The following is a 12744-nucleotide window of genomic DNA, read 5'->3' as shown; positions in this document are numbered from 1 at the left end:
GATTGTGAACAATAGCAGTACAGCATGTATGCTGTATCTGCAGCTTATAATTGGTTGTTTGGCTGTGCTAGCATAGAGGCTGCTGGGGAACCTATATCCTCTGCTGTAAGAGAAAGTGAGCTGGCGTTGCTAGGCCTTTGTGACCCAGCTGTAGACAGAGGCTACAGCCCCTGCAGAGCCGTTGTCACTTGCAGTTGTCATGGAGTTCCAAGGAAGGTCTTCCCACATCAGACAAAGCAGTTGCCCAGCACAGTGTATTGCCATACACAGCAAAATGTCTATACCTCTTTCACCCATTTTTAACTAATGACTGCTGCAGCCAGTTGAGTTATTAGATATTACTGCTCTGCCCCTGGCAGGGCAGTTGGGTAGTGACTTTTCCCTTCTCCTTGTTCCTCTTCTCTTCCCATTCTTAGTCCTCTCCTTCCAGTCTGGAGGAACAAGTACCACTTTGCTTGCACCTCTCGCTCTGAGTTATGCTCAGCCACCTGGAGGTGATGATGCTCAGGAATTTATTCTCCTGCCTTCCCTTGAATGCGATGTTACCACTTTTCCCAGTTGCTTTCTCTGTAAGTACAGATATGGTCATCCTTAATAATTTTTGTTGATGTCAATGGAAGGTGTTATCTTCAATAGCAACTGCAGAGTCTAAGCAGCTAAAAGAATGGGGAATTTGATATTTAAATAAGATCTATCATTGCACATGCCATGTCTTGAATGTTACTCACTAGCCTGGAAAAGACCAAGCATAATTTCTCCAAATTTGTTTTACAAGATGTAACTTTATATACTTATATGCAGATACCTGCCTTTACTTTGCCACTGTATTTTTCTCGGCAGAAAACCAATGCAGTTCATTTACCCCTGCAAAAACCTGCCATCTATACAAGTAGCATTAGACATTTTTTTCCATTGAATTATTACAGTCCAGTGCTTGTCACCCAAGTTACTCATAGAAATGCACTGCTATTCAGACACTTACAGATTTCTGTGGGTTTGTGGTCAGAGTTGAGGCAGTTTTTAGTGTGCAGGATTACAGAGAAGGAGAACTTTCTCATCACATTTTCACAGTGGAAGACTTGCTAGGTCTTTAAGAAAACTGAAACACCAGTGGTCACGTTACCAGATCAGGCCCAGACTTTAGAGTAATGATGTGGCGCATCCAAAATCCAGAACTGCCACCTTTGCTTATCCAAAAGCTCCAATGAGTAGAGCACTCTGTGGTTGTTTGCAAGCAAGCAGGCTTGGCTCATCTTTCAAATAGCAATAAAGAGCTCCAGAGGTCTTCAAAGAGCTAGAAACAAAGAACCGCCTTCTGTTTTGTGAAACAAATGAGGTTCATGCCTTCATCTTCAGCAAATGATGCATGACATTTTGTCACTGAGATGATGACTAATTCTGACTAAACAATTTTACAGGTAATGCAACAATTATGTGGTGAAGTAGAAGTTAATTCAGCACCACCCAAAGGCCAGTATCAAATACACAGCAATGTGGCAGTGGTCTACCTTACAGAACCTGAAGTGAAAGGAAAGCAGATTTGAGACCATTTGTGCACAAAGAGGGCAAAAAGCTCTCTATAGAAAAAGAGATACTTTATATCTTCTTAAACCAGCTTCCAGTCCCTTCTCTAACTCTCATGTAGACACTGAATGACTGTTAAACATGTTTCAGGGCAATAGCTTTATTTGGATATTTCATCTATGGTGAAAAACACCTCTTAAAATGGGGACTGATACAATTCTACATGTGTAGCAATTACAGTGTGTGGTGTAAGCTTTGATAGTATCACCCATCTGTAGACTATTAGCATCAGGGTCTATTTGTTATTTCTAAACAGGCTATAAATTAAATTTAACTATCAGTTCTGTTCCCAGAACATCAGAATCTCACATTTTAGGGTCTTTTTTTTTTTTGAATAATTTAACTAATTTAATTATCTCTCTTTCTGAGAGAGAAAATATTCTCTATCTTATTCTGTTGGAGAACCACCTTTATCATAACATTTGGCAAAGACATTTCCAATTTATTAAAGTTACTATGATTTAATAATTTGGCCAAAGAACATCTTCAGGCCCTCTGAGAATCCTCTTTGCACATGTAAAATGTGTCCCTTTTTTCCAGGGAGAAATAAAGTGGTTTCTAAATGTTTTACTAATGTGCTAAAAAATGTATTAATGAACATTTTATCCTCGTGCAATATTAGCTTCTGAAAAAAAAATCAGAATATATTAGGGCATAAGATGGTGCAGCTGGTGGCTACGTGAAAACATAAAATATTATTTTGTCTGTCACACTCTCATTCCTGTGCAATGGCTGCTTTCTCTTTTCAGAGGCTCAAGCAACACAGAAAAAACTTTGTTTGCTGAGTGACTGATGGAGTAATGAAAATTAATAGCAGCCCCTATAAACACCATTGATTTTTTAAAGTCTAAAAGACTGACACCTTATCTTTGTATTTGAAACAAGTGTATGTCTGTGTGTTGTAATAGATGTAGGTATGCATGTATACTCTGATACCTGTGAGCATTGTCTGCAGACTCTGAGGCGCCCAGGGGCATATTTCAAATTCACTTCAACAAGGGCACCAGGCTGTGTTATAAGGATTTCGTAAAACTCCATCCCTTTGAATCTTGTAAGTAATCTCTTGGATATCCTACAGGCTTTCTTTCATAAAGCTTTCAACACAGAGTTGAGTGGGTTGTGCATGTGTGTGCGAAGCTTCCCTGATTGAAATGCCAATATTCTCTCTTGTGCTGCACTCTGAAATTTACTATTGCAATAAAATGGAAGCAGTCCCTGGCATACCAAACTGAAGTGGCTATGAAGAACAACAGCTAAAACCCCTCATTTATTTCATGGTTTCAGTTTAATTGACATCAGCATTCAATCCTTCCTACTGTCCTATTCATTGTCTCCCTCTCCTGGAGATTCAGTCTGGAGTCAGTATACAGCAAACTGACTACTGAACTGCAGCACCTTCCCCACTGAAAGGAAGGAAAAGGAATTCACACTGTAGTTAGAATCATAAGTATCTAACTATTTGTTTTTCTCCCAGCCAATTCATCTTTTTTTTTTTTTTTTTTTTTTTTTTAAAGCAACATATAGTTATTTCATAAAACTACAGCAAACACCCATCTCCCAGTCCAAGTCTCTGTTGAGGGAAACTATGCTAAAAGGATATTTTTATCTGTCTCCAAATAACCTGCCAGAGTGTAATAACAAACATTTCTGAATAATTCTAGGAGTGAGCCTAGGGGAGCAATAACTGTATTAGGGGTGAGGCAAGGGGCTCAGCTGAAGTGCATCTATGCCAATGCACGCAGCATGGGCAACAAACAGGATGAGATGGAAGCCATTGTGTGGCAGGCAAACTAGTTAGTTATGACTTAGTTGCCATTATGGAAACATGTTGGAATTGCTCCCCTGACTGGAGTGCTGCAATGGATGGCTACAAGCTCTTCAGAAAGGACAGACAAGGAAGGAGGGGTGGTGGCATGACCCTCTATGTTAGAGAATGTTTTGATGTTATAGAGCTTGCAGCTGGCGATGCTAAGGTCAAATCTCTATGGCGGTAAGAATCAAGGGAAGGGCTGACAAGGCAGACATCCTGGTGGGAGTCTGTTACAGACAGGCAGATTGTCTTGAGGGAGATCACACAGCATGTGTGGGACAACCAGGGGATCAAGCCTAGCCAGCATGGGTTCGTGAAGGGCAGGTCCTCCTTGTCCAACCCAATCTCCTTCTACGATATAGTGACCCGTCTGGTGGATGAGGGAAAGGCTGTTGATGTGATCTACCTAGACTTCAGCAAAGCCTTTGACACTGTCTCCCACAGTATTCTCCTGGAGAAACTGGCAGCCTATAGCTTGGACAGGTACACTCTTGCTGGGTAAAGAACTGGCTGGAGGGCTGGACCCAGAGAGTGGTGGTGAATGGAGTTAAATCCAGCTGGCAACCAGTCACGAGTGGTGTTCCCCAGGGGTAGATGCTGGGGCCTGTCGTCTTCAATATCTTTACTGATGACCTGGATGAAGGCATTGAGTGCACCCTCAGTAAGTTTGCAGATGACACTAAGTTGGCAGGAAGTGTCGATCTGCCTGGGGGTAGCAAGGACCTACAGAGCGATCTGGACAGTCTGGATCTCTGGGCCAAAGCCAATGGGATGAGGTTCAACAAGACCAAGTGCCGAGTCCTGTACTTTGGCCGCAGCAACCCCAGGCAACACTACAGGCTTGAGGAATAGTGGCTGGAAGATTGTGCAGAGGAAACAGACCTGGGGGTATTGGTTGATGCTTGGTTGAACATGAACTACCAGTGTGCCTAGGTGGCCAAGAAGACCAATGGCGTCCTGGCTTGTATCAGAAATAGTGTTGCTAGCAGGAGCAGGGAAGTAATTGTCCCTCTGTACTCAGCACTGGTGAAGCCGCACCTTGATTACTGTGTTCAGCTTTGGGCCCCTCACTGCAAGAAAGACACTGAGGTCCTGTAACATGTCCAGAGAAGGGCAGCGAAGCTGGTGAGGGGTTTGGAGCACAGGCCTTATGAGGAGCAGCTGAGGGAGCTGGGATTGTTCAGTCTGGAGAAGAGGAGGATCAGGGGAAACACTATCACTCTCTACAGCTACCTGAAGGGAGGTTGTAGTGAGCTGAGGGTCAGCCTCTTCTCTCGTGCAGCTAGTGATAGGACTAGAGGGAATAGCCTCAAGCTGTGCCAGGGGAGATTCAGGCTGGATGTTAGGAAATACTACTTTTCTGAAAGAGGGGTCATGTGCTGGAATGGACTGCCCAGGGAGGTGGTGGAGTCACCATCCCTAGAGGTGTTCAAGGAACGTTTAGATGTTGTGTTGAGGGTCATGGTCTAGTGAGAACTATTGGTGATACGTGGATAGTTGGACTGGATGATATTGTAAGTCTTTTCCAACCTTGGTGATTCTATGATTCTATGATTCTATGAATTCATGAAATGGCCGATGGGCAGAAAATATTGAAAACAATATATTTTAGGTATATTATTTAATCAGCAGCAATAAAAACCCTAGTTTTGCAATGAGCGTGAATAATTTAATACTAAAAGATGAGAATTCCTGTAATGTGTGATTTGTAAAAATGACTTAACCCACTCTAATCAGAAACTGGGAAGCATGTGCACTAGCAGCATGCAATGAGAGTATGTAGGCAATGAAAATGAAAAATGCATGAGGGTCACTGGTACCCACTTGTCCTGAAAGGACTGGGACGCAAAAAGTGCTTGAAATCAGGGCAGAAGACCTGGCATGGTGTAAGATGAAGAGAGCAAGAAGACAGATCTCGTAAAAGAATCATGTGGGGTAGTGTTGGGGTGAGGACACAGTACGTGGAGCATAACACTAATGTTAATGCAATTTCTTGGGAAAGAGGTTTGAGGAGAAGGATGTAGTAACATATTAGGAGGTATTGTGCTACAGAAGATGTTTTTTAATGCAGATCACACAAACATCCTGATGTTCTTTTCAGCTTAATGCAAACTGTGTAGTAAAGTGATCCTCCAAAACCTGGCTTTCTGGTAGTGCTCTTGTGTTTGTGGGACAAATCCTCTTCTAGAGCTATCTCTGACATTTGTGTGACAGTAGCGACTGTCTGTGGGGACCACATATCATTGGGACTCAGCTGTGGTGGAGGTGTTATTTGGGTTAAGATGCTTACATACTCTAGGATAACTACCGAAAACCTGTGAGTTTATTTTGCACTCACCACATCTCTAAAACCCATCAAAAACACAGCAGAAATTAGAAGCATCCACTAATGGGATCTCATGGCAGATGCCATATCAGTTCTGTAAAACACAGCAGCATCGGGACTTGTTTCTGGTGAAAGCAGAGTCATTCATGACATGAAGCAACTTTGCTTTAGCTACCGTAGATGAGAAATTAGCAAAGATACTAACAATTAATGTTAAAGTTGGCTAAGTCAACAGACAGTCTACTGTGAACTCAGATTCTGCGTGCATGCCTGATAAGCAGCCAGTAGATTCAAAGTAACTGAACCTAAAAAAAAGTAGAAAGAAGTTAAGTAGAAGGTAGAAGCACTGTTTATATTCAGTGGACATTTCCTAAGCATTTAGTCCTTAAAAAAAACCAAAACAACAAAAAAACCCCCCACAAAAATAGAGATAACTATAAAAATAACAACAGGATCAAAAGAGCTCTCTGCTAAGACATTGTGATGTGCTTTACAGTAAGTTAGTAAATAATGTAACCATGCATATCACTCATTAAATATGACTAAATAATTTAAAATCATCTACTTTGAATTGCTTCTGAAATTACATTGTGTCCCCTTCAGGAGAGTTTTGTGGACTCACTTTTGTTTAAACTCTTGATATTGAAATTCTTCTTTGTAGTCATTAGCATTAAAAAAACAGAAGAACAGTAGGTAAACCATTATTTGGGATGAGTATCAAGAATGGAGAAAATTCCTTGAGGTGAGAGGGAACCCATTCTTTGTCAGGTTAGCTACTGGCTCCTAAATGTTACTGCTGAGAGGAGTACACAGAGGTAAAAGGATATTATGTCTGTTCCTTCAGCTAGCTGTTGGCATATTTGCAAGGAGTCCAAGTCTTCTCTTCAGTATCTCTCCTGTTCTGTTTTAGGGCAGCAAGATGTGAGAGCAAGGTGTGGGCCATCGGTGAAACTGGCTTTGCTAACATTAGTACAGCAACTCCTTGACTCCATAGGCAGAATTTCAACCCATGTGCAGCACAGCTCACAGTGCAGCCTTCTGTTACAAGGGGAGGGGGTGGAGGGGATTGTTCTGCAGCATTTTACGCCTGTGACAAAAAGGTCTTTGTGACTAATTGATGTGCTATTCCTTTTTTGGTGGATCTGAACCAGTGTCTTGACCTTAACTATGTCACTGTCCTCCTGCTGTATACATTTTCCCTTCTGTAATAGGAAGTGAGAAACTTCACAAATTTTGAAGCCTAAGTAATGAGAATTTGTGTAGGTGTGTGAAACATGTTTTCCAATACACCGCCATAGATAAAAATCACAACAAGTATACTTTAGGTTAAACAAATGAATGAAATTTAAGACTGATACTGCAAAATAAATTTGGAGTGGCTTTTTCTGATGGGGGGGAACTCATTAGACTGTGAAAATTAATCACACTGTGCACAGTACTCCACTGGCAAGACATTACTCACTGCAAAATAATTCTGTTTGGGGACTTTGCATGCATATTGGATTGATAGTGATTCAGTGTTTATTGAGATTTTTGGTTTCCATCTCATTTATGTTTATGCCTACCAGACACTCTTTATTTGTCATAGTATTTCTTATGAATTTCTTTTTTGATCTTGGATTTGAGTGTATGCATGATGAAGATGCTGTACAAAGAAAAGAAGCAATGGCGCAATATTAGACATAAAAAAACCACAAGTGATTGCTAAGGGTAAAGAAAGTAGATTATGACTACAAATAATAGTTTAAGAGAGAAGTCTGAACTAATGTGGATTTTGGTTCTAAGGACAGGGTCCTCAATCAAAATGTACATTACTGTATTCCTAGACTTTCTCCAGTTTGGGGATATAAAGTCAGAAAAAAGTCTAAAATGGGTTTTCTAAGAAATCTCTTTTCTTCAAACATTCTAAGCTGTTAGAATCTCTTTGCCCAAGACACTTACAAATAGAAGTCCAATATGCTTAACATTGTATTGTAAGCATAGCATAGAAGGAGCTAGGTAAGAAGCAGTAGATGCCTAACTCAATCCTTTCTCAGAACAATAACTTGGTTCATGTCAGGCGGGCCCAAATTCAGTCTTCACCGCTGAGTGTTGCAAGTTGTCTTCTTGCATGAAGAACAAATCCTGTGGTACTGCATATTTGGAAGCTATTGATCTTTGTTTGGGAGCTACTGATCTTGCTTTTTTTTTTTTTTTTTTTTTCCTTTCTCTCTCCTTGAACCACTTACTGGAATAAGAAAGTCAGACAAAGATTATGGAACCCATGAGAAATCTTTCAGCATTTCAGGTAATGGAAAAGTCTTTTCAATCTGTGACAAAGCTTTATGATCAGGTGTTAGATTATACATCCTTGAGGAAGAGTTTTCCCAAAGTAGATACCAGAAAAAAATTTGATAAATTTCAAGCAAAAAGATTTCTTGCTATGGGCAACTCTGATAATCCTTCAATGTACAGATGTAGAAACTGGCATGACAAACTCTTGGTTTTGTCAATCTTGCAAATTCAGCTAATACTCAGAGATGCTGTTCATGAATATAAAATGATAAAACAACTATTTCAGCTCCATAAATAGGGCACAAAACCAAAAAGAAACAAACAAACAAAAAAAACAAACAAAGAAGCCGTAGATAAACCTATCAGGCAAAAATAATAAATCAGGAAGTCCTTCTGTTTCTATCATGAAACTAATTATCTACCTTCAACTGTGAACCGGTAAGACTTGAGACATGATATCAAAGGAGAGCTGCAGTGATTTTGTGACCATAGCTCTCAAGAGACAATACAAACAAGAATTAGTTGCATCACAGCACTTTTATTTAACAATGGAGAATAGGAGACAGTGGCATCAATTGCTTGATATAGACTTTGAGAGGAAAATTATTTTCAGTTAAACTGACATAAATCCAGAGTGACTAGAGGAGATGGAGTTGAAAGATATCCAATAACAGTTAAATCTGGCTCTTTAACTCTGCAACATTAAAGACAATCATGTTAGAAGTCTTTCACTATTATAAACAGCTTTTGCTAGAGTAGGTTGAAAGAAAATGCATACCTCCTCATCCAGGATATGATTTTTTCCATTGGGAAGTACTCAGGAGTACCTATGAAGAACAACCACAAGCCATTTTTTTCAGAGGAAGATGAGAGGACAAAGCAAGCAATGGCTGGGAGATTTGGAAACCCCCTAAAACAGACACCAGATATTTTGCCATGCACAACAAAAGAACAAAATCTTGGTGTCCGAAAGCTCTGATGACTAATACTGTAGTACACCTATGCTGTGCATTAAGAGCTGAAAAGCAGATACTGCTTGGTGTTAAATAAAGTTAATTTTTCTATTCAGGTTATTATCTAAGAAGTGACCCCAGTAACGTAGCACATGCTTAAGGAGCTTACAGGAAATAAGAGTGGGTGATAGATAGTTCTCAGAAAATATACCTGGTCTTCACATTCTGAACATTTTTTCATTTCATAGAGTCACAACTGAAGTGATAATCACAGCTGGATTGGGCACCATGTCTCACAAGACCATGACAACTCAGATTCATTGTTTTCATGGTGCCCGGTGGCAAACAGAAATTACAGCATCCCTTGCCTTGTTGCGAACATTGTTTTTTTTCCTGACCCCTTTCAATCTGAGGAAGATTAAAAACTGTCACGATTGTTTTCACAGTAATTTTTCAATAACCATTGATGAAAAAGCACTCTATTTTAATATCTGTCTATTTTTGTGTGGAACAATGCAGACATACAGAGTGAGTAGATTTTTTGGGAATTACACAACCATTTTATAAAGTTCTTTCTCACTAATATACAGCTATGCCTTTAAAGCTATCTTTAGAGATCTCTAGGAAACTAATTGTTTGCTCCTGTTCTGAACAAAAACAAACCACAAATGAACCACACAAATTCAGTAATGTTAGCTCAGTAATGTGAGTGGTGTGTCTCATCATAAACATCCTTCCTTGTGATGGAGCGCGTGAGAAAAGATTATTCTTTTTTTTGCCTAAAATTGTCTTCACTTTTGCACAGTTCTCCTCTGGCCTGTAGGTGTCATAGTCAGAATATGGATGAAAGAGATAAACAGTAATAATATTTTTGTGAAATAACTAATTCTGAAAAACAATGCTTTTGATAGGTATCTACTATTGTTTATTGAGGATTTGGAAGTGCAGAAATTGCTCTAGTGATTAGAGAAGCATAAAACTGAAAGGATTTTGTTGCATATTTCCACTGCCAAAGGTTAGCTGTCTCAGGTTTATCAGCCAAAAATATTTTTTTCTGAAGTCTTATCATGATGCCTGTGGATGTGATCTTGCCTGTCTTGATCCCACTCTTCCTCCATCTTTCTTCTTACTCTTGCTTCTTCTTAATACCTCTCTATCTCAGAAAGACTAAGTGAACTGACTTAAAATACTGAAAGGACAGTATGTGCCTCCTCCCTTTGACAGAGTTGAGTGGTGGGCCATTCATGTAGTATGGCCACAGGATGAAGCTGCAGTAAATACTAGGAAAATATTTAAGGAATCGAGGTAGCATCAAACAGCAATTCTCTACTTTGCTGCCTTCTAAGCAGTTAGGGACACAGAGGCTTAGATTTATCCAGGCTAATAATACACTTTCCCAAACGCCTACATTAAAAATCTTGTGATACTATTTTCAGTGCAATGTTCAAGCATCTCCTGGAGAACACTGGTCTATTTGAGATTTCTAGTTCTCTCCAGCTACACTGGAAGCTAATGATCAAATGCTAACATGACATCTAAGGTAAACGCACAAAGTCACTTGGGGTGAACTTAGGCCTGTTCACACTAACAACCTAGTAGGATCTGATAATACATTAATAGGCTGCTTATATAAACGTTATTTAATTTACTATTGCTCTGCAAACAACTCCGTAAGCAGAATACTACTTGGCTAGTGCTTGGCTACTACTGTTTGTAGAAAGAGATGTAAAGCATGATTTCCTTCTGTAGAAGTTTCAGTGGGAATTCCAGTTCAACAAGGAGAGAGATTCTGGAGCCTTGAACACCTGCAAAATATATAAAAGAGTGAATGCTTAGGAATGGTTTTGAGTATGTCAGTTTAAAGCTTTCCCTCTAATAACTACCTGAAAAATGGGACTAGAAAGTTTTATATCCTGTGATTAAATGTACAGTGCCAAGAAGGATTATAATTTAAAGAAGATTTAGCCACGTGATTAATTAGAATTGTTATCTCCTTGTCTTGAGCCTTCTTTACTCCTCAAAGGTGAGGTGAAATGATAAGCCATTATTTGATATCACTTGAAAAACATTTGACTTGGTATGTAGGACCCAGGGTAGTAAAAAAAAGAATCCTTGATTTGAACCACAAACCTGCAAGATTTCCATGCTTGTTGTCATAAACATTCATTTATATAAATGCCTTAAATTATAAGGCAGTGCTAATTATTGCAGCATAGAATCAGGCTTTAATAGTTTTGGATAGGAAGGACTCACAAAATGTATACAGAGAACCCTAGATCTTGACATTTGCTTGACATGTGGATCTATATACTACTTGCTCATGTATTTCCAGATAATGATACAAGCTTCTGCATAAATTTTAAAATAAACCTAGCGACCATACTCTTGGCTTTTTTTAGCTTAATGTTGTTATTTACCTCTGACTACCTGGTATAAATAATTTAGGATTTCCCTAGATAAAGCAGCTAAGTGCTACTTTAGAAAGCACTAATGGATGTTTCCAGCAAATTTTAAAATCCAGTTTCATTACCTGAATATTTCTGTTCTGATCCATATATTTAAAAAACTTCTTAAAGTTGTCTGAATGGAGCCTTTAAGTACAAGCTCAATAATAATACTCATGCTGACCATGCTACACAGTTAAACACTTTGCCATGTATTTGTCACGGAGTTATCTCTGGGTCAGTGTCCGTGACAGGGGGACAGCAAGCCCACAGGCCCGGAAAAAGAAGAGAAAGGATGAAAAAAAAGTGGCGGCGGTTTACAGGCCGGCCCGGCTCCATGACTAATGCAGCAGGGGACCCGCGGACTAACGCTCTGGGGAAAAAAAAGGGAAAAGGGGGAAGGGTAGGGGAATAGTAGACGGGTCTAAAACAAAACAGCGGCAACGATCTGTGAAGGAACGTTAATTTACTAAATATTATATCGGAATTGAGGCCAACAAATCAAACAAAAATGAGAGAGTCCAAAGCCGAAGTCTTACTCTGTAAGCTGCAAGGGTCGACGTACTTCTCAGCAAACCAAGAAAAGCACTCTAGGTCTCCCAGCAGGCTTCACCCACCCTTCCAGGCGCAAAGACCCCTGGGGAATGCAGCTCCTCCCCTCCCCCTCAGAGAACCAAGCACCCAGAAACGGCAGTCCGCAGAACCAGAACTCTTTAACTTTCAGTGCTTTACATGATGTTATGATGTGGAATACCGACAACAAAAAAAAAAATCACAAAACCATGACAGTATTTCCTCAGACCATTAACCTTTAGTCAGCTGCAACACACAGAGCATCACATGCCAGCAGGTGATGACAGTTTTGCTCATGTTCTAAAACTATCTCCTCCTTTCATTTACTATTGTATATCAGTAAGGCATCTTTTGCTATTAGAAGAAATTCTGTGGTTTGTCATTTCAATTTACTGGCAAGTAGTATGGTAAGAATGTGGCGCCTAAATCTCATTAAGTATCTTGTAGCTAACACCACACTTGAATTGCTGTTGAAAATAGAAGGTGTAAAAAAAAGCCCAGAATTGGTTCTTTGCTTCGAAAAGAGCAAGACAGGAGGACACCATCAAGCATTTCCAAGGGAAGACAAATTAGTTTAAGTTACTGTAGGGGACAGTAAATGTTTTTTTTTTTTTTTTTAAATGTGTTAAAATCAAAAAGAGGACCAGAGAGAACGTTGATTCATTACTTGATTGGAATCTTACATTACTTGATTGGTCATCTTACAAACAGGGACACTGACAAAGCAGAGATGTCTAATGCCTTCTTGCCTCTGTCATCAACACTGATAGTAGACTCTGA

General features: G+C 39.7%; 1 long non-coding RNA gene across 2 annotated transcripts; it reads right to left on the bottom strand.

The window, feature by feature from the left end:
* LOC110394151 lies at positions 8499 to 12068 on the bottom strand. Of its 2 annotated transcripts, XR_002435394.1 has the most exons (4): positions 11931 to 12068; positions 9159 to 10752; positions 8773 to 8821; positions 8499 to 8688 (listed from the first exon to the last, which is right to left on the bottom strand). It is a non-coding gene; the product is annotated as an uncharacterized LOC110394151 (long non-coding RNA). The 2 variants fall into 2 exon arrangements; XR_002435391.1 differs by having other exon boundaries at positions 8773 to 10752.

This window comes from Numida meleagris, chromosome 2 (genome assembly GCF_002078875.1).
Source record: "Numida meleagris isolate 19003 breed g44 Domestic line chromosome 2, NumMel1.0, whole genome shotgun sequence".
NCBI lineage: Eukaryota > Metazoa > Chordata > Aves > Galliformes > Numididae > Numida > Numida meleagris.
Note: the sequence above shows the minus strand (reverse complement) of the source record. Positions and strands in the feature narration are given on the sequence as shown.